Consider the following 21,477-nt stretch of genomic DNA (forward strand, 5'->3'; position numbering starts at 1 on the left):
AGTCTAATGCTCAACTGACTGAGCCAGTGTGTGTGTGTGTGTGTGTGTGTTTATAAAGTTTATTTATTTATTTTGAGAGAGAGAGAGAGAGCATGAGTGGGGGGGAGGCAGAGAGAACAGAGACAGAGAATCCCAAGCAGCGTGGGGCTGAAACCCATGAAACCATGAGATCATGACCAAAGCCGAAACCAAGAATTGGATGCTTAACTGACTAAGCCACCCAGGAGCCCTGTTTTTTAACATTGATTCTTTGTGGTGATGATGACAATGATGGTGCTGATGATGAAGGGGACATTAAGTACTATAATGGTTTGGATTGTGTGCCCACAAAGAGATATGTTCAAGTCTTAACTCTGGTACCTGTGAGTGTGACCTTATTTGGAAAGCAGCTCAGGTCATGACCTCACAGTTTGTGGATTCGAGCCCTGCATTGGGTTTTCTGCTGTCAGTGCAGAGCCCTATTTGGATCCTCTGTCCCCCTCTCTCTCTGCCCTTCCCCTGCTAGTGCTTTGTCTGTCTCTCTCTCAAAAATAAATAAACATAAGAAAGAAAGAAAGAGAGAAAGAGAGAGAGAGAGGGAGGGAGGGAGGGAGGGAGGGAGGAATAAAGAAAGAAATAGGGTCTTTGCAGATGTAATCACGTTAAGACTTGGTCACTAGGGTGGGCCCTAATCCAATAACTGGTGTCCTCATAAAAAGAGAGAAATTTGGATTCAGACACCCAGGGAGGATGTTGTGTGATGACAGAGGCAGAGATTAGAGATGCTGTCACAGAATGCCAAGGATCGCTGATGGCTACCAGAAGCTAGGACAGAGGCCTGGAACAGATTTCCCTCAGAGCCCCTAAGGAGGAGCCGACCTGATTTCAAACTTGCAGCCTCTGGAACTGTGAGACAATAATTTCTGTTGTGTTAAACCCATCCAGTGTGTGGTGCTTTGTTACAGCAGGCCCAGGACACTGATGTAGAAGCCTTTTTTTATTTTTTATTTTTTAATGTTTACTTATTTTTTAGAGAGAGAGAGAGAGAGAGAGAGAGAGAGAGAGAGACAGAGCCCAAGCAGGGGAGGGGCAGAGAGAGAGGGAGACACAGAATCCTAAGCAGGCTCCAGGCTCTGCACTGTCAGCACAGAGCCCGATACAGGGCATGAACCCACGGACCACAAGATCATGACCTGAGCCGAAGTCGGACGCTCAACTGACTGAGCCTCCCAGGTGCCCCGAGAGAGAGAATCTTAAGCAGTCTCGACACTCAGCACAGAGCCTGACATGGGGCTTGAACCCATGACCTGAACTCAAGACCTGAACTGAGATCAAGAGTTGGCCACTTAAACCGAGCCACCCCGGGGGGCCCCCTAAAGCAACTCCATTTAAGTTATCTTGTGAAAGCGGAGGCAGATTAGGTGTTTTATTCAGTTTTACAAATAAGAGAGTCCCCTTATTACTCTGAGAGGTCACAAAAGTGAGGGAGTGCTGCAGCTGGGCCTGGCCCAGTGCTCTGTCATGCCTGCCTAGTCTGTTAGGGACTCACTCCAAGGGGCCGTGGGCCTGCTGAGCAGCCTGTGTACCTGTATGTACCCATCCCTTGGCAGCTGTCCTGTACCTGCTGCCACTGGCCCTGAGGACACCAAGTAAGGAAGAGGCAAGACTCATGCCACAGGGTTCCTCTCGTCTCCATGTCTACCGTCCACATCATATGGATTCACTGGTGTCACCAGTAGTGTGCATCCTAGTCCACACTGGACGGGGCCCAAGTATGCATCCTTCTTGTTCTCCAGAAGTTTGTATTTAGTTGTCAAGTGTCACCCGAGAGTGATGTTTTCCCAAACCCTCTGGTTTTATTTTCTTTATCACACTTAACACCATCCATAGTGCTCCAGCTTATTTATATAATTACTGTTATATTTCCTGTTTTCGTTACTTGAATGTAAATTCTGGTCCCCACAATAGAGCTTTATCCATGACAGTTTCTCAGTAAAGAATGGGAAGTGAGCCTGTTAAAAATATGGCATGTGCCTGTACTGAAATGTCAAGCAGTCCCTGAAAAGAAAAAGTTGGGTCCATGTGCCTTCTGTGGAAAGGTGGCTGTGACCTTACTGAAGGAGGGGAGTGATTTGAACAGTGATACACATTGTTTGATCCTGTTTTTAAACATATGTCACTAATATAAACAGCTAACTGTTGGCAGGGGCTGCCTCTTGGAAGTGGCATTAGAGGGGAGCGTGGTGTGAACCCAGAGCCCAGGACCAGGACCAGGGCCAGGCTAAAGGAGTGGGGGACAAGTCAGTTACTCACAGAGACAGAGATTATACTGAAGTCAGGGGAGGAACATGCGAGAGGGACACCAAGGACAAATCCTACCTCGGTCAAGGGCTGACCAGGCCACAGGTCTGGGGAACCTCTTGTCCCTTTTTCCATTCCTGCTGCCATTGAACTGTGCAAGCCTGGGAAGGGTGGCAGCTGGTGGGAGTCTACAGGAAGAGCATCCCAGCTGCTCCCCTGTGACATACTGGAGGAGCCCCCAAGAACTGTTAGGCTCGTTGCTGAAAACCAGTAACAGAAGTGTGGAGCGGCCGCTCAGCTGTGAGGTTGGGGGTTGGTCTGGTGGGTGGGTTAAGACTGGTGACAGAATGTAACCAGGGGGATATGCTGGGAAGTGGGCACCACCCCAATTTATCTTCCACCCTCCGTGACCATGACAAAGGTACACACGTACCCAGGTGCTCTCGTGGGCAGAGAAAGGCGGCTTCTCTCTGCGTCTCTCCTGCCCTCATGGAGACTGCAGTGTGACTGGGGCATTTTAAAGTTCAGCCCAAGCTCCCCCACCCATTGCCACCTGAGGCATAAGGAGTAACCTCCCCTGCCCTGACCTTCTCCCACCCCCACCCCCAAAGCAGCCACTCTTTTAGGAGAGCCTCCCACAAATTTCCTGCACTTGGCCAAAGTGCTCTTCCTTATACAAGCCCCAGCTCTCCTGCCTCTCTCGCCTATAAGCCTCTGGCTGTTTCCTCTGAGTAAAGGCTCCTTCCTCCCCATTCCCCCTGGTGTCCTGGGTCCAGGTGACCGAAGCTGGGTCACGAGCTTCCTTAAACCAGCACTCAGGGAGCTCCGAGTCCCTGTTTGGCACCAGCCTAGATTCTGGTTTAGCTCTGTTGCAGTGAGTCCCTAAACTTCTCAGCCTGTACGTCCTCACCCAAAAGCAGAGCAGAGCTGTCACTAGGATTAAAGTGATGCAGAGGTAGAGAACCCCCCCCCCCCGCCCCCAAACCTGCCAGGAACATAAAAGCTGTTCAGTAAAGGATGAGGTTGTTGTATCAGAGTGTGCTCTGTTCTCAGCACCTCACTGGACACCATGAGGAAATAAAGATCAATGAGCTGATGTGCCCATACCCACATCCCAGAAGCCAGTGATCTGCTTGGAGAAACAAGACAGGTCTGCAGGGAGAGAAATTTCTGGAGACTAGGAGGGACGTGTCAAGTAGTAATAACTCCAGGCAGCACCTGGCCTCACGTATTCCGCACCCACCCTTCCCCCAGCCGTGGCTGTAGCAGCCAGCCTTGCCAGCACCTGTCAGATGCACCTGTCACCATTCTGCCCCCCAGGCTCCTCCATGACTGGGTACTCTGGACACTCATACACGTGACAGGATAATTCTTGGCCAGTGGGGGAATGGGAGCTTCTGGGTATATGCTGTCCCATTCTTCACAGGACAATTCTGAGACCCTTTCTATGTTTCCCTCAGAGGTTTCCAGCAGGATGGAGCCCCAGCTGCCACGGCAGTAGCCAGCCTGGAAGAGCTTCTTTGGACTGGCTTGCCCTCCTTCCCGCTTTGCTCTCTTCAAGCCCCCACTCCTATTCTTTGGGATCATTTTCTTTATTTTTTTAACTTGCTTTATTTGGGGGGGTATTTTATAAAATGAGCCACCTATGGTGCCTGGGTGGCTCAGTCAGTTAAGCATCTGACTCTTGATTTTGGCTCAGGTCATGATTTCATGGTTTGTGAGTTCAAGCCCTGCATTGGGCTCTGTGATGACAGTACAGAGACTGCTTGGGATTCTCTCCTTCTGCCCCTCCCCAGCTCACACATGCATTTTCTCCCTCTCTCTCTCTCTGTCTCTGTCTCTGTCTCTCTCTCTCTCAAAATAAATAAATAAACCTTAAAAATTTTTTTTTTAAAAATGAGCCACCTAGGTCCAGGTGCTCACCTCAGGCTTTCTTTCCCAGTGGGAACGAAGTTCAGAGGCTCAGGGCACAGGCTGTAAGCTCAGACTGACTTTGCGGCTGTCTGGGGCTGTGAGCTAGGGCAAGGAGGAGTGGCATCTGTTCATTTACTCTGAGTGTACTAATCAGGGCTCTCTGGAGAAACAGAACCAACAGGATACCTAGAGATACATACAAAAGGAGATTTACTGTAGGAATTGGCTCATGCCATTATGGAGACCAAGAAGTCCCAAGATCTGCCATTTGCAGGCTGGAGAACCAGGAAAGCTGGTGAGATAATTCAGTCTGAGGGAGAAGGCAGACACCCTCAAGAATGCACCCAGAAACAGTTTACCCACTCTCTGGGCATCCATCCCTCAGCCAGTCAAGGTGACCTATAAAGTTAATCATTATGCTAAGGGTTGCTGTGAAGTTCACCTGAGAGAGAAGGTTTAGCATTGACATTGAAGATACAGTCTCTGGAGCCAGACTCCTAGATTCTTCAGCTTGTTACCTGTGTGACCCTGGAGAAGTCACTTAACCTCTCTGTGCCTCAGTTTTCTAAAATGTAGCATGGGGATGATAGTAACAGTGCCCACCTCCCAGGGTTGTGAGCATTGAACAAGTTAATAGATGGATCTGAAGCAGTCTCCACCTGTTAAGTGTCTGCAAAGTGTCTGCAAAGCACTTGCAGAGTACCTGTCACTATGGAAAACACTAGATAAAGTATAAGCCTGGTACAAGAAAAGGTATTAACCTTGTAAGGCTAGTATAAGAAAGTATAGGAGAATATTTTTTTTATTTGTTTTGAGATGGGGAGGAAGGGCGGGGGGGGGGGGAGAGAGAGAGAGAGAGAGAGAGAGAGAGAGAGAGAGAGAGGGAGAATTCCAAGCAGGCTCTGTGCCGTCAGCACAGAGCCCAATGTGGAACTTGAACCCACAAACAGCAAGACCATGATCTGAACCAAAATCCAGAGTCGGACACTTAGACTGACTGAGCCACCCAGGCACCCCCATGGGAGAATATTTTCGTGACTTAGAAACTGGAAAGGACATCTTAAAATTTCAAAAGCATGCACAAAAATTTAAAAGTTTGATTTTGGGGGGGATGTTTGGGTGGCTCAGTCGATTAAGCGTCCAACTTTGGCTCAGGTCATGATCTCTTGGTTTATGACTTCTGTGCTAAAAGCTTTGAATCCTCTGTTTCCCTCTCTCTCTGCCCCTCCCCTGCTCATGCGCACAATCTCTCTCTCTCAAAAATAAACACTGAAAAAAATAAACATTTCCTTTTTCTACATCAAAATGAAGGCTTCATTGACAAAGAAGGATACTATGAACAAAATTAATAGATGGATGATAGAATGGGAGAAGCCATTGCCAGGTCTAAAACCAACACTGAGTTTATTCTAATTCTAGGTAAAATCTAGAATATACAAAGGACAGGGGTAGGGCATCAAGCCCAACAGAAGACAGACAGGCCTAAGGTACGAACAGACCACATGGGGGGAGAAAGCTCAGAGGCACATGAAATGCTCTGTGGTTGGTAACAAGATAGGCAAGTTGGGAGTGGAGCGGTGTGGCCGTTCTGGAAAGCACTGTGGCAGGACCCATTCCTTGGCTACCCAAGGAAACGCTCACCCAGGTCTGTGGGGCGGGGTTGGGGGGCTGTGCTTTGGATGTTCCCTGCTGCGTTGTCTCTAGGGGGCGAAGGAGTTGTCACCTTGACCCTAACCAATACCTCATCAATGTTTGCTGTTACTGCGTAGTCTAATCAGAGGAAACCAAAACCTGAAGTGGGGAAGGACAGTGACAAGAGACATCATGACATCTTCTTCCTTGTCATGAGTCCAGCCACTGACCAGAAGAACAGATGTGGTCAGTGACTCGTCTCCCTCTCTCTCTCCCTCTCTCTTTCTGTCATGCACACACACTTGAGCGTGCATACACATGCAGGACAGTGGAAGAGGCCCAGTTCGCTTTTTTAAAATTATTTCTGTAATGTTTATTTATTTTTGAGAGACAGAGTATGAGTCGGGAGGAGCAGGGAGAGAGGGAGACATAGAATCGGAAGCAGGCTCCAGGCTCTGAGCTGTCAGCACAGAGCCCGACACGGGGCTCGAACCCATGGACCGCGAGATCATGACCTGAGCCAAAGTCAGATGCCTAACTCACTGAGCCACCTAGGTGCGCCCAGGAAGCCCAGTGTTTAAGCCTGGGTGCCTGTAGGATGGCAGTGCCAGCAGGAGAGTCAGGAACTGAGGTACAGAACCAGGTGTGAGGTCCTGTAGAGACGGCCATGAGAAAACGTGCTGCAGTGAGGCCCGTGTGTGGATGGAGCAAAGCCTTGCGGGGAGGCCCGGAGAGGAGCCCGGGGGCCGGGGCCAGTGCCTGGGCCCGGCTCCCCACCCTCGCCCCTGTGGTGTCTCAGTGCAGCGGGCTCAGCACATGGCCACAGCCCCACCCACTGCCATAAGCCTGTCTTATGGGAAGCTCTGAGCCCGGAGCCGGCGGAGGGCAGCGGGCCTGAACCAGGAAAGTGCCCATGAAGGTGTCACTGTCCGGGGTCTGGGAGCCGAGCCTTCAAGGACAAAGATGCTTTTTGAGGTGGAGAGGATGGGCAGGGCCTTCCACAGAGAGGAAATGGCGCAAACAGGGGCCCAGAGACAGGAAAACACATAGACAAGGAGGTCCCCGGGAGGGCAAGGTGGGCACGGTGGCTGCCTGCGGCCTGGAACTGAATCCTGAAGGCGTCTCGTGGTGGTTTCGGGCTTCAGAGCGTGTTCTGAAGTTGCCGAGGGCCACCGCTGCCACAGCGCTGTTTTCAAGGGGGTGAGGGTGGGACCTGGGCCCGAGCCTGCCAGGACTGCCCGCCCCTCACACCACGGGCACGCGCCCCCCGCCGGCCGCCGCTGCACACACGTGCTACTCACGCGTACACACACGTACCTGCCCCCCGCACACGTGCCGCACGCTCGTACCGTATACACGTACTACGCACACCCCCCACGGTATACTGGACCCACAGACCTCACACGCACTGCACACACACACACACACACCCTCAAACACACACCGCACAACATACTGTACTTACAGTCCCCACACCCACTGCGCGCGCGCACACACACACATACACACATGTACCGCACCCACGCACACCCCGCGCCCACAGCACACCCGTACCCCACGCGTGCATGCTGCACACACACATATCTACGACACACATACTTCACCCCCATACCACCCCCACACACCACACACGTTACACCCACACATCACACACACTCAACTTCTACAACCACCAGCCCACACACGCACGCACTGCACCACCCCGGGGCCGTGCCGCCAGTAAATGCGGGCAGGCAACTGATTCCCGGACAACCTGAAAGAGTAAAACATAAAAAGCCTGCGATCTCCGGGCTGTTTGGGGGCACTCGGACCCCAAGTAAGTTCCAAAGCTTCTGGACTTGAGGGAACTTCCTGTCTCCATTTCCCATCAGAATCACAGGGGCTTCTGCCTGGCAGGGCCCGGGGGGATGAGACGCCCCCTCCCCAGGTGCAGCCCCACACCTCCCCCCTCTGACGCACCCTGGCACCTTCCTGTCTCGAAGGACCCTGTCCCCAGAGGGCCCTCTTGCCTTTCCTCCGGTAAGCACAGGTTATCTGTCCATCTGCTGGCCACTGGCCTGTTTATCTTCTTAGGACTCTCTTCCTGAAATAGCTCCGGGTTATCTAAGCTGCTAGAGTGGACAGGCTGGCCTGCCTGACAGCCCCCCTCCCGGAGAGAGTCCCTCACTGGCGGCTTTCAACTCCTTCAATCCAGGCCTGAATTCCACACATTATTGAGCCAAGCTGGAGATCTTCCTGGGAAGGGCCAGCACCCCCGCTCCCATGGGGTCCCCCCCATCCCCTGACCACAGCCACAGGAGCACCAGGTGGCCTCTCCTCTCCCGTCCCTCGGCGAGGAGGCCGGGGTCCCTTCCCCAGCTCTCTCACTACAGCCCTGGGCGGCTGCACACTTACACTCGCCAGTCCGGCCATCTCAAAGCTGGCAAACCCGTAGCCAAGCTCATCGGTCTTATCCCGAACCTCTTACCTCTCCCATATCTCCGTCTGTTCAGGCATGTCAAAACTTTCCTAGACTCCCGAATGAAAGTCTCAGTCCTCCTGCCATCCTGGCAGTGCCCCCTCACCAGCCCTACTGCCCACACCCTCACCCCCTGCCCTCCCAGGTTGGAGTCCTCTGGCTGCTCCCCAGGCTCTTGATTCTGAGCCCTACACACCAGCTGTCAGGGTCATCGCCTTCATCTAGCATTTCACCCTGGCACTGCCCTGCTCAAGAACCTGCCATGGCTCCCCATTAATGGCTGCATCCAGTCCAAACACATCTCAAGGCGCATCTGCACTTATTTAACATCAGAGCCAACCATTCCGATTAGTACTGTCTCTGCTTCAGTCACACTAGTCCCCGCAGCCCCCATATAAGCGTGTTCTTTTGGGCCTCTGTGCCTGTGCTTGGGCTGACACGCTGACCAGCAATACCTTTCATTATCTCCGCCCCCTCACCAAGACTTCCTCCCCCTCCAAGTCCCAATTTTCCTTTTTTAAAATTTATTTTGAGAGAGAGTGTGTGTGCATGTGCGAACTGAGGAGGAGCGGGGGGGGGGGGGGTGGGGGGGTGGTGAGGGGGGGAGGGAGAGAGAGAGAATCCCAAGCAGGCTCTGCACTGTCAGGGCAGAGCCCAATGTGGGAGCTCGATCCCACGAACGATGAAATCATGACCTGAGCTGAAATCAAGAGTCTGATGCTCAACTGACTGAGCCACCCAGTTGCCCCCCAAGTCCCAATTTTCTTAAGTCCTCTTCAGTGGTTTCCCGTCATTCGTTTATTCAGCCACTGTTAATTGAGTGCTTGCTATGGAAAAGACTCTCTCGGGCCAGACTCCCCTCTGAGCTCCAATGGCACCAGTAGCTTTGGTCCCACACTTTGGCACAGAGTCCCTTGAGATTTTGTAATGTGTCACCATTGCAGGTCTGTGGCCCTCCACCAAGCCATAGCCCCTTGAGGGAGACAGCCCAGTCTTCCTCTTCCATGCACCTCGTGTGGTTCCTTTACAAGCTGCAGGTGCTGGTGGTTGTTTGGTTTTTGTTTTTGTTTTTTGTTCAGAGGGCTAGCATGGAACTGTCACCTCTTTGTTCAATCAAACAAAAACACTTATTTTTTTAAATTTATTAAAGTCTGTTTGTTTGTTTGTTTGTTAAGTAATCTCCATGCCCAACATGGGGCTCCAACTTGGAGATCAAAGGTCCTCTGCTCTTCTGATTGAGTCAGCCAGGGGCACCAAATAAACACGTTTTTAAATTACTGGGATGTCATAAACAAAAGCACATTTTAACACTAAGAAAGTCATGTTAGGGAGGAAGGAAGAAGATAATGCCAGCATAAAGGACAACCCTTAAAACTGAATACGCTTAGCAGCATGGGGAAATTCACATTTTTCTTTTTCTTCACTTCAGAACATAATCTCAGAATGAAGGGATGGTCCTTTCAATGGAATAAATTTAGCAAGCTGGAAAATATATCACGTTTCTCTTTCTTCAGTTTACAGGGGACAGGGGACCACTTGACCAATGTTTATCCCAGTATCTGGGAGCCACTGTGTGCAGCTGAGCACAGCCCAAGTGAGCAGAGCAGGTGGTTAAAGTCTTCCGTCGTTGCCCAGAGAAGAAGTGACCTGAGTCGCTGAGTCCCAGGATGCAGCTGGGAGCCAGGGACATGGCTTCCAATCCTTGAGCCTCTGTTTCAGACACATGGCCTGATTTTTTGCTCCAGGAGGCTCACCTCTGTGGGCATGTAGGTATTCTGGATGCTGATTGCAGCCTACTCTGGGGCAGAGAAATCCTGGGGCCCCAGGGGAGACAGGTGGAACAGAGACTCTGGAGTCTCGTTAGGGAGCAGAAAGCAAATGGGTCACAGAAGCAGACACCCCCACCCCATGTCCTCACAGCTCCAAGCCAGTCTGGAGCAGAGCCGGGGTGGGACCTCGGGGCTTCTTTCTGTCCCCTGGCCCTGGGATCCTGCCCTCTCCCTGCTGTGTCTGAGCCAGGCTTCTTCAGAAGAGAAATACAACTGAAACTTTCCATGGCTCAGCCCTGGATCCCCCCGGCCTCTTCCATAAAAAGCCATCACTGCCTGGACAGGAGAAAGAGAGAGAATTTTTCCAAAGGATGTATGTGTGTATTGTTGGGAGCAGCAAGCATTTCGGTGAACTCTGGGTCACAGCACAGCCTGACAAATGGCAGGAAGTTCAGGACTTGGGCCTGACATTTGTTGCACAAAGACCCTACAGCCCAGCCAGGTGAGCTGGGTCTGGGGACCGACACAGGGCCACCGCCCGGCACTTCCTGCCCTTTGTTGGGCCATGTGACAGCCTTCCCAGCACTCTAAATGGCCTTTCTTTCGTGCCTGACTCCTGTTCTTTATTTATGGAGAGGAGCTCCTCAATATAGAAACGGGTGGGCCCGGAGTCGGCAGCAGGATGTGGGAATGCAGACTGGCGGGATGCCCACCACCGGGGACAGGATCACTGAATTAAAATAATGCGGCCGTATACACCCAATAATAAGCCTGCCCGGTATTTATATACCTGATGAGATGTCCCACACACTCCCCTGGCGCATGCCAGGGGATCACAAGCCTGCCCTGCCATCAGCACCCCCGTTGACACCGTCTTCTGGTTCTCGTTGCCTAGTCTGACCCTCAAAGTCAGCATGGGCCCCATAGAAGGAAGGGACGGACCTTTTCTTTCTCCCAGAGCAAAATCTTTGCTGTCTGTCTGCTTCCTCAGGGTTAGTCTTTGCCTCCAGATAGCTGGTGTATGTGTTTGGGGGCCACAGGGCACACAGGACCTCTGTCGGATCCCAATCTTTTCTTCATTATCATCATTTACGAAGGAATTCTTTCTAAAAGTAGGCACACATGTTCCCGATGTCTCAGATAGAAGACCTAGAACAGAATTTGAGGTTTTCTTGGGAACTTGGGGTCTCAGTTAGGATCCCTGTATGAGCAGTGGAAAGAACCCTGGGCCAGGTAGAACAAGGAGACCTGGGTACCACTTAAGCTGCCCGGCTGGTTATGCAGACTTCAGCAAGTTCCTTCACCTCTCTGGCTCTCAGAGGTTGCCCTGTGTACCATGTGGTCATACAATGAGGTCAACACAAAAGTTATTGAGGTATACAGAAGGCCATTTTCCACACACGCTAAATCACAGCTGACTCTGACTTTCAAAACCAGTTTTGCTAGATTTCCTTCTCTCCTACCTTGTTTTTAGGCTAATTTTAGACCACTGTTTATAGACCCATCCATAGTAGCAACTCTCTTTCAAGTTTGTAACATCTAAATCTGTTACAACTGGGGGCGCCTGGCTGGCTCAGTCCTGGAGCATGGGACTCTTGATCTGGGGGGTTGTGGGCTCCAGCCCCATATTGGGTGGAGACATGACTTACAAAAAAGAAAACCTGAAAAAAAAAAAAAAAGGCGGGGCAGATGGGTGGCTCAGTCAGTTAAGCGTCTGACTTCGGCTCAGGTCATGATCTCACAGTTCATGGGTTCAAGCCTCGCACCAGGCTCTGTGCTTACATCTCGGAGCCTGGAGCCTGCTTCAGATTCTGTGTCTCCCTCTCTCTCTGCCCATCCCCTGCTCACACTCTCTTTCTCAAAAATAAATATTAAAAAAAATTTTTAATAAAAAATAAATAAAAAGGCATAGCCACAACTATTATTTAAAACAAAAATAATAAACAAACAAATAAATAAACAGATAAATAAGTTTGCTAGAGCCATGTGCAAATTAAAAGTTAATAGGCCCAGAGTAAATATACAAATGTGTGTATTTATGTGTGTACTTTGTGGTGTATTTCTGACTAATCAATGACCTTTTTTCCTTCCTAGTTCTTGACTCTCTTCCAGAAGGATGGATTGTCAGAAATGTGAGATCTGGAGCAGTGCAGTTCTACTGTACTTTTTTCATATATTCCTATGGTGCTTTCAGAGAACATAGTAGAAATTTAATAAATCATTGTTGAACTGATAACTTCCCCTTCTACTCAAAATTCACCTAGAATAAAAGTCTGCCTCATGCAAGTTTATTTCTGAGCTCAGGTGCAGGATGCAAACTGGTCAGGCCTCCATGCTTGTCTGACAAACTCCTGCTCCTCTTCCTGCTCCCTACAAAACATATGTCCCCCGGGGGCGCCTGGGTGGCTCAGTTGGTCAAGCATCCAGCTTCAGCTCAGGTCATGAGCTCACATTTCGTGAGTTCGAGCCCCACCTCAGGCTGTCGGCTGTCAGCACAGAGCTGGCTTCCGATCCCTTGCCCCCCCTGACTCTGCCCCCTCTCAAAGATCAATAACCATTTAAAAAACAGGTGTCCCCTCCCTTTCCCATCCCCTCTTCCCTCCTTGCACGGACCCCCATCCTAATGCTCTCCCCCACAGCACTTCCCCCCAACACACACAGGAAAGACACGAGCGTAAATAGATGTCCCTCCCTTTCTCAGAGTGAGGTTTGGAAGCCACACAGAGACATTCCAGAGAGGTTGAGCTCAAAAGATGAAAATAATGAACATTTGCATAGACTTCAAAATTCACAGAGTACTTCTGCATGCTGTACATCACTTACTGTGCAATCCTGAGATGGTAGTGCCAGCATGTGCTGGATTAACTGAGATCGGGTACAGCTGCGTTGTTTTCCAGGCCAATTTGGGAGCCCCGGACTTTCGCGCTGTATCCAGCCATCTCAGCTGGGGGGGGCTGCAGGGAAGCAGGGAGGGCGAGGCGTGTCTTGGGAGCTCCCCTTCTTCCAAGAAGGTAAAGACAGTTGTCTTTGAGGAGACAGGGAAAGGGGGAGGGGGCAGGAGGGAGTGAGCAGGGGTTTGAAGTGAGACCAGGGCTCCCTTACTTGGCTCACTTGCTTGCCATCAGCGTGGAATGGGAAGTACCTGGGCCAGGGGTCAGAGGATCAGAAGACTTGGTCTGCACCTGGAGCTCTCCTGGTCCTGGGGAAAATTAAACTCAGAACAATACAATGATAACAATGGTAACAATAATAAACCCACAGCAGCAAGGGAGCAGACCCGTGGAGATGTTCTAGCCACACAAACCACAATATCGCAGCGACTTGTTTTCACTCATTTCACAGAGATTCCTTGAACACCTACTATGCTCTGGGCACTGAGGCAGGCCCTGGGGATTCAATGATAAAAAAGACAAGACCCATGATACATACCCTCATGGGTCAGTCTGCTGCGTCCCTCCACAACCCACCCCCCCAACCCTGCCACTTTGGTCCCACCAGGCTGTGGACAGTGTGGGCCACTATTCAGGCACCAATGTCCTTATCCCTATTACTGTTAGCTCTTCTCCAAAAGCACCCTTTAATGTCACACCTCTCTGTGGACAAGAAAGTTAAGATTTGTGTGCCTTGAGCTTAGTCACTGACTAAAATATTTCCCCTCCCTTGCACCCCCCCCCCCCCCCCCCCCGCCGCCGTCAATGCAGATGAATGCAGACCTCCAGTGCAGGCTTGGGCTTGTGTGTGTGTGTGTGTGTGTGTGTGTGTGTGTGCGTGTGTGTGTCTTACCTCTCCAAATAGACCACAGGCCCCTGGAAGGTAGAGATTCACTCTCTTTCCGTGGTGGGTGCCAGAAGGAACAGACAAGTTGGTGAGAAATCCCTCGCAACTCTGGTGTTATTGATTTTCTTCCTGGCTCACCACTGAAGTGCGAAGCACCTGACAGCATAGCAGGAAGTGTCAGGAAGTGCCTAGGACACTCGAGACGAGGGGGACCATTCACTGATTTGAGGGCCAGAAGCAAATCTGTTTTGCACACACAACTTGTTCAGGGGCAAGAAAGGGCCACCAAAGCTGTGACCTGGACAGTTTTTTCCTGGATCCCTGCCGCACACGCCCTGCCCTCCTGAATCCCCAGCCTGTGGGTATTCCATGTAATGTCACAGCCGTCCAGTCTGGCCACCAACATCTTGCCCTCCTGTTGTGATTCCAGGTCCAGAAGGCACCTTTGTGCTAGTAAAGGCAAGGGGACCCCATATTCTAGGCAGGCCACATCCACACCAGGGCATGACCTTCCCAACCGCTCAGCAGCTCTCCAGGGACACTCTGCCCTTGATGGAGCTTCTGTCAACCAGAGCCCCCATGCCCTCTTGGTGCCCAGGAGAGATGTTACCTAAGAGTCTCTTTTTGCTTTTCTTTTCTTTGTGATTCAGCCCCCTCTGTATGGCAGCTGGCCCACAGCACAGCCTTGGGAACAGACGCTTGCTGGCCCGGAATTGAATCTCCTCCCTGGCCTTGGCCTGTTGTTCTAGAACCTAAGCGATGTGCATGACTCTCTTGTTCCTTAGGCTGAATTCCCTTTCGGGAGGCTCCTCGGCCCTGACGTAGGCAAAGGCCTCCCTCTGATAGACCCAAGTCCCAGTGGAAACAGAGTCTACCCTCATGTCAGGCCCTGGTCTTCATGGAGCCATGCTCAGGGTCCAGGAGTTTTAGTCTAATGACCTTCCATGCCCCAAGGCCCACCTGTAGTGCTTCTGTTGAGCCACTTTAGTGATAGGCCCTGCTGGGGCCATTTTACTTTTATTTTTATTTTAAAGTTTATTCATTTATTTGGGGATGGGGAGGGGCAGAAAGACAGAGGGAGAGAGAATCCCAGGCAGGCTCTGCTCTGTCAGCACAAAGCCCGACACAGGGCTCCATCCCATGAACCGGGAGATCGTGACCCGAGCCGAAACCGAGAGTCAGACGCTTAACTGACTGGGCCACCCAGGTGCCCCTCCCCCACTTTATTTTTTAAATTGCTTTCACTGCTAGAAAGTTCTTCCTACGTTCATTTGACAAATCTTTATAGAAGATATCCCTAACTCCCAGACCTGGTTCTCAATTCTGGAGACAAGCTAGATCAGGTCCCTGCTTAGGTGGAGCTTATGTTTAAGGGCAGACAACACAGAGTATGCAAATGGTAATCAGATGGTTTCAGTTATTGAAAGGCACCATGATTAATAATCACAGAACGTGGTGATTGATCATGAGGAAGCCTTCCTGGAGGCAGAGGGTGGGTACCTCTGAGGCCAGACCCAAGGGCCAGAGGGGACAGCCACAGGGATGGTGAGGGCAGGGGCTGTGAGGGCAGAAGAACGAGCCCAGGAAGGCCAGTGGAGTTGGAACAGCCCCTTGGACTACAGCAAGGAGGTAACAGACGGGGAAGGAAAGAAACGGGGATTCGATCCTCACTTTTAAGGAGTTCTTTTTATGGGCAAAACCCGCCACCGCCTGCACCAGTCACACTGACCTGCTGTCATCTCCCCAGCTCCCTCCTGTGCAGTCATTTCTGCCTCTGCATGAGGAGGCTTCTGCCCAGCCTAACCTTCCACCGCCACCCTCCCAGCCCTGGCAAACTCTTGCTTAGCCACTGAGATCCGGCTCATAGGTCCCCTCCTCTGAGAAGCCTTCCTAGATGCCGAACCTTGGGCAGAGGTGGCTACTCCTCTCTGTCCTCCACAGAGCCTCCGGCCCCTCTGCCACACTTCTCCCACTCCTCAAGATGGTATCTGAGAGAGGGGGCTCAGAAGCAGATCCAGCCTGGGTCCACCTCACCCTCTGTGTCCCCTGGGGTGTCCATTTCCTGGGGCTGCTCTGACAAAGCGACCCAAGCCGGGCTTACAAAACTCAGAACTGTATTGTCTCACAGTTCTGGAGGCCAGAGGTCTGAGATCAGGGTGTTGGTAATGATTTTTTTCTCGGGGCCAGGGGGGAGCTGTTTCATGCCTCTCCACTAGTGACAGCTGGCGATCCTTGACACGTTGCCTTGCCTCTCTCTTCACTCAGCTGTCTTCCTGCATTGTGTCTGGAGAGCCTTCTGCTCTCTGTCTCTCTCCTCTTAGAAAGACACCAGTTTTATGGGATTAAGGGCCAATCCCACTCCATTTTGAACTCCTTTTAATTTACCAGATTACATCTGCAATGACCCTATTTCCAAATAAGTTTGCATTCTCAGATGCTGGGGGTCAGGACTTCAGTGTATTATTTGTCGAGACACAATCTAATCCATAACACCCGGGTAATTGTAATGTGTCCTCCTCTGAAATACATGCAAAGGAATACCTTCCTCTTAGTGGGAAGATAGAATGAGCTAACTGTACCAGAGCATAGTACCTAATAAATATTCAAAAAGGCAACTGCTGTGGATTCTATGTTCATAACTGTCCAGCCAACTATGAGTCCACTACAGTTTTTTTTCCTTTTTTTTCTTTTAAGTGTATTTATTTATTTTGAGAGAGACAGAGAGAGTGTGAGCAGGGGAGTGGGGGGGGGGGAGAGAGAGAGAGAGAGAGAGACAGAGAGAGAGAGAGAATCCCAAGCACGTTCCATGCTGTCATGGAACTGATGTGGGGCTCGAACCCATGTACCACTGAGATCATGACCTGAGCCAGCATTAGGAGTTGGACGCTCAACCCACTGAGCCACTCAGGTGCCCCTCCTTTTTTAATCCTCAGTGTTTAACACAAAGTTTGTGCTAAAAATTTTTGCCTTCTGAATGAGCCACTGCTACTTTGAGGGCAACGTTAAGATCAAAGGGATGATTTTGAACATCTCCGTTTCCATCAAAGAAAATTTACTGGGGGAACAATTAGGCAGTGGTTCAAACTTTCTTGGATAAGTTTTTAATGAGCTCAGGATGCCTAAAAGGTATCGCAAAATTTATTGAATTATTAAATCAAAAATGCCTCTTAATCATTATCTCAAAATATCTTCAAATTATTCTCAAAAGCCTTTCTAACTTCTATGAAGGGCAGGGAGAATTATTGTTAATTAATCTTTAAATTAATGCTTATCACAAGTAATGTATCAGTCCTGGGAAGATTTATGAGGCAGAAATGCTGTACCTTTTATGTGCTGCATGTACGTTTTATGGCTGATTGGGGCCCTTTGTGTAATCAATATGATTGGTACATTTATGTACATTTGTAAAACGCTTTGGAGCATAATTTTATTATTTTAAGTGATTAGAAAGGTTTATCGTTCTTTGCTCTCATGACATCTCTAGTCGTATCTGTGGTTTTGGATGCCAAGGCCTTACTTAGGATGTGACCTCCAGCTGCCTCATTATTTTTATGAAGAAAATGTGATCTGCTTTACAATGACTCACTTTATGGTGAGTTTCCAGAGACACAAAGTAGAGAAAAGTGGTTAATTTTCCTTTAAACTTAATGCCACCCCATCTTCTCTCCTTACCCCCCTGGTCCCCACTCCCTGCCCAGCCTACTCCTGAGTGTAGGCTGAATTAACTGAAATAGGACAGGTTTTAACCAATCCTAAGTGGGAGCTGTTTGCAGACAGGGTTTAAGTTTTCTGTTATATTCCCCTTGGGATCCACTTTCTAACAAAGCCTGTGCAGATAGTGAGCTTATTAAATGTTGGATTTTAATTGATGGCCTATTATATTACTGGATATCCCAGCCAAAAGCAATTCATAAAATGCATATATATTACATGTTACATATTTTAGCTATAACATATATAGCTAATTTATTTGTATAGCTAATATATATGTTTTATATACACATATATGCACAATATATTATAACTAAAACTATTTTTTCTGGCACATGTATAAAATCTCTCTGGAAGAACACAAAAGAGAGGAATAGAGTTGGTTGTCTGCATGGAGGGGAATAAGGAGCTGGGGGGAAGAGGAAAAGGAGAGTGGTCATAATCCATTTACTTCTGAATCATGTGACTTGCTACCTAGTTCAAAAAATGTTTTCAGTTCATCTGTGTCCAAAACGAAGATGTAGATAAACATCTTTGTGCCCTTGCTGCTGTGTCCTCATAAAGCCTTGGGCTATATAGTTCAAAGGTGCATGCGTAACCTCCCAGTTAGACTGTAAATTTTTTAAAGCTCTGAGATCATCGCTTTCACTCCATCTCTCTTCTCCAGGACCCCAACTAAGCAGGACGCTCTCCTTGGTCCTCAGAATTGCTTGTGACAGAATCCACCACCTTCGTGTTTACCATTTTTTCCATCAGAAGACATTGGTGGGGCTTCTCAAGGAGCTGGGGGCGCCAGTGAAGGATGTAAGGCAACACCCTCCCTGTAAAGCAAGGGCAGGGGTGGGGAGAACAGGCTTGGGTGCCACCATTTTTTTTAAGTTTGTTTATTTATTTTTTCAGTAATGTCTGCACCCAAACCAGGGCCCGAACTCATGACCCTGAGATCACAAGCTGCACGCTCTTCTGACTGAACCAGCCAGGTACCCCTCAGGCGCCCCCATGGATCCTGGTAGGGCCAGAGCTCCAACGTTGTATGAATAAAGTGCCACGGGCGGAACGGCTCAGGACAGGCTTGCGGAAAGGGTGTTTGCGAGCTGACCCTAGAAAAAGAGCCCAAAAAGTTTTCAGTTGAAGGGCGGATTTCTTTTCTTCTTCTTCTTTTTTTTTTTTTTTTTTGTAATTTTTCTTTAATGCTTATTTATTTTTGAGACAGAGCGCGAGTGGGGGAGGAGCAGAGAGAGAGGGAGACACAGAATCCAAAACAGGCTCCAGACTCCGAGCTGTCAGCACAGAGCCCGACGGCGGGCTCAAATCCACGAACCGCGAGATCACGACCTGAGCCCAAGCCGGACGCTCAACTGACTGAGCCACCCAGGCGCCCCCGCATTTCTTCTAAATAACTAGAGCACAAAGGTTCTGAGCATGCGCAGGCGGCTGCCACGGTTCTGAAGCTCCGCCACTAACTAGTTGTCTGCCTCTGGGCAAGTTACTGAGTTTGTTTGCTTATCTATAAGCTAGGAAAACCCTAATTCCTTCCTCACAGGTTTGTGGAGAAAATGAAATAAGACAACGCTTACAAAGCACTTCGCACAAGGCCTGACACAAAGTAAGTGCTCAGCAAACCTTAGGGGGGGATTATTAGTTGTACTTGATGCATGAAGAAGAAAACATCTTTAAGGACTGAGTCCTGGGTGAGAAATTTGGGCAGGTCCAGACTCGCTGACTTTCCGTGGCCCAAGGAGTCCTTTCGTGATGAGTGCACCTCAGTTCTCAAGTAACACCTTGCCGCCTTGGTGATTTTGGTTTCAAAAATGGAGGGGAAAAAACAAAAACAAAACTCTGGCAGGCCACTGGAGGCAAATGAGGGGGCTGAGCTTCGGGTTTGGGGGTGTGGGGCTATGGGGCCGAAAGGCGGGGCACCGAGGAGCTTATGCGGGTTTGCACAGCAACAGATGAGCACGCAACAAAGAGGCAATCCCCTCTTCTTTTTTTTAAGACTAGATTTTTTTTTAAGTTTATTTATTTTGAGAGAGAGAGAGTGAGCATTGTGTGTGCATGAGTGAGGGGTAAAGAAAGGAAGACACAGAATCCCAAACAGGCTGCGCACCACCAGCACAGACAGAGCGCCTCCAGGGTCTTGATCCCAGGAACCTCAAGGTCATGACCTGAGCCGAGATCGAGATTCAGAGGCTTAACCAAGGGAGCCACCCAGGTACCCCAACAGCCCAGGCTTCTGACCCTGTAGGTGGGGGTTGCTCTTAAAAAGGCCTTTGAGTCATCAGAAGGGGAGGGGGATGTTCTTTGTGACAGGTGGTCCCCAGCGACACTTTCTCACTGAACTTAGGCTCCGAGTCTGAACAGTTTTAACCAAGGAAGCTCGCGTCCCTGATGGAGTCGGAGGCAAGAACTCTGTGGCCACAGAACTGCCGGATCCTCCCTGAGGGGCGAAGGAACTGTGAGTGAGATTCCCTCTCCGGTGTCTCTGTAGGAGGGAAGGGGAGAAAGCTGCCTCCTCCAGAATGGACTAGGTGCCGCCCGCCTTAGGTCTTGACCTCAGGTGCTCCTACGTCCCTCACTATCTCTGGGGGCACTTACAGAGATTCTCAAAAAGCAGCACAGAGAAGTGTCCATAAATGGGCTTCCAAGATTTGGGGGCTTAAAAAAGCAACAATCGCGAGGCACTTCCTGAGATAACATAGCATTCGTTCCTGGGGTTAAAATGATTTGCTGTGGCCAGTATCAGACACCAACCTGTGGGAACACTAGGGGAGACTGAGAAAAGAACCCGGAAGAAGGGAGAGGGGAAACAACTACAAAGAGGGTTATATTTTTCTTTTCTTAAAGATTTTTAAAAGACGTTTATTTATTTATTTCGAGAGAGTGAGAGCAGGGGAGGGGCAGAGGGAGAGAGAGGGAGCCCAAGCAGGTGCCAAGCTGTCAGCACAGAGCCCGATTCGGGGTTTGAACTCACAAACTGCCCTATCACGACCTGAGCCGAAAACAAGAATCGGACGTTTAAACCAACTGAGCCACCCAGGCACCCCTTAAGATTTTATTAAGTAATCTCTACACCCAATGTGTAGATTTATTAAGTAATCTCTACACCCACAGTCCTGAGACCAAGTCTCATGCTCTACTAACTGAGCCAGCCAGGTGCCCCAGAGTGTTCTATTTTTCAAAGTTCATCAACAATTTTTGCTTCCAGAGTTTTACATCTCTGGAGACAAAAATTATATATAAACATATATGTATATATTTATATATAATAACATATATAACACAAAATTACATATAATATAAAATTATATATAATATAAAATTATATATACTATAAAATATAAAGATTACATATATATATTTGAGAGAGAGAGAGAGAGAGAGAGAGAGTGAGCATGCACATTCGAGCAGGGAGGGCAAAAGGAGAAAGAATTGTTAGCGAGCTCCACTCTCAGTGTGGAGCCTGATGCAGGGCTTGATCCCACAACCCCGGGATCATGACTTGAGTCAAAATCAAGAGTTGGCTGCTCAACCACTGAGGTGCCCCCCTCCCCGAGTTTTTTTTTTTTTTTAAGTAAGCTTTGCACCCAATGTGGGGCTTGAACTTACAACCCTGAGATCAAGAGTTGCATGTTCTATTGACTGAGCCAGCCGGGTGTCCCTTGCGTCCAAGGTTTTGAACCATCTCTGAAAAGGAGTTAGGGCAGATTTTTTTTTATCCCATTTGGCAGATTAGGAAGGAGACACTTGGAGAGTTTCCTGATATCATAGGCTAGTGGATGGTAGAAGAATAGAAATACAACTTTTTAAATGATCTCTGGAGACGGATTCATTTATCCATCTGTATTTACCAAACACCTACTATGGCCAGGCACAGTGCTAGACCCTGGGGATGTAAAAGTGAACCGAGAGAAAAGGACTGTGGTCTCATGGAGCGCT

The 21,477-nt window shown here is 49.5% G+C and overlaps 1 long non-coding RNA gene across 2 annotated transcripts in view; it reads left to right on the top strand.

The window, feature by feature from the left end:
* The window catches only part of LOC113604238 (uncharacterized), a 36,207-nt gene extending 23,949 nt beyond the window's left edge, over window positions 1-12,258 (top strand). For both annotated transcript variants that reach the window (XR_003426120.2, XR_008296628.1), the window contains exon 4: window positions 12,148-12,258. This is a non-coding gene — a long non-coding RNA (uncharacterized LOC113604238). The remainder of the gene's footprint in view (window positions 1-12,147) is intronic.
* The last annotated feature ends 9,219 nt before the right edge of the window (window positions 12,259-21,477 follow it).

This window comes from Acinonyx jubatus, chromosome A2, assembly GCF_027475565.1.
Source record: "Acinonyx jubatus isolate Ajub_Pintada_27869175 chromosome A2, VMU_Ajub_asm_v1.0, whole genome shotgun sequence".
Taxonomy (NCBI): Eukaryota; Metazoa; Chordata; class Mammalia; order Carnivora; family Felidae; genus Acinonyx; species Acinonyx jubatus.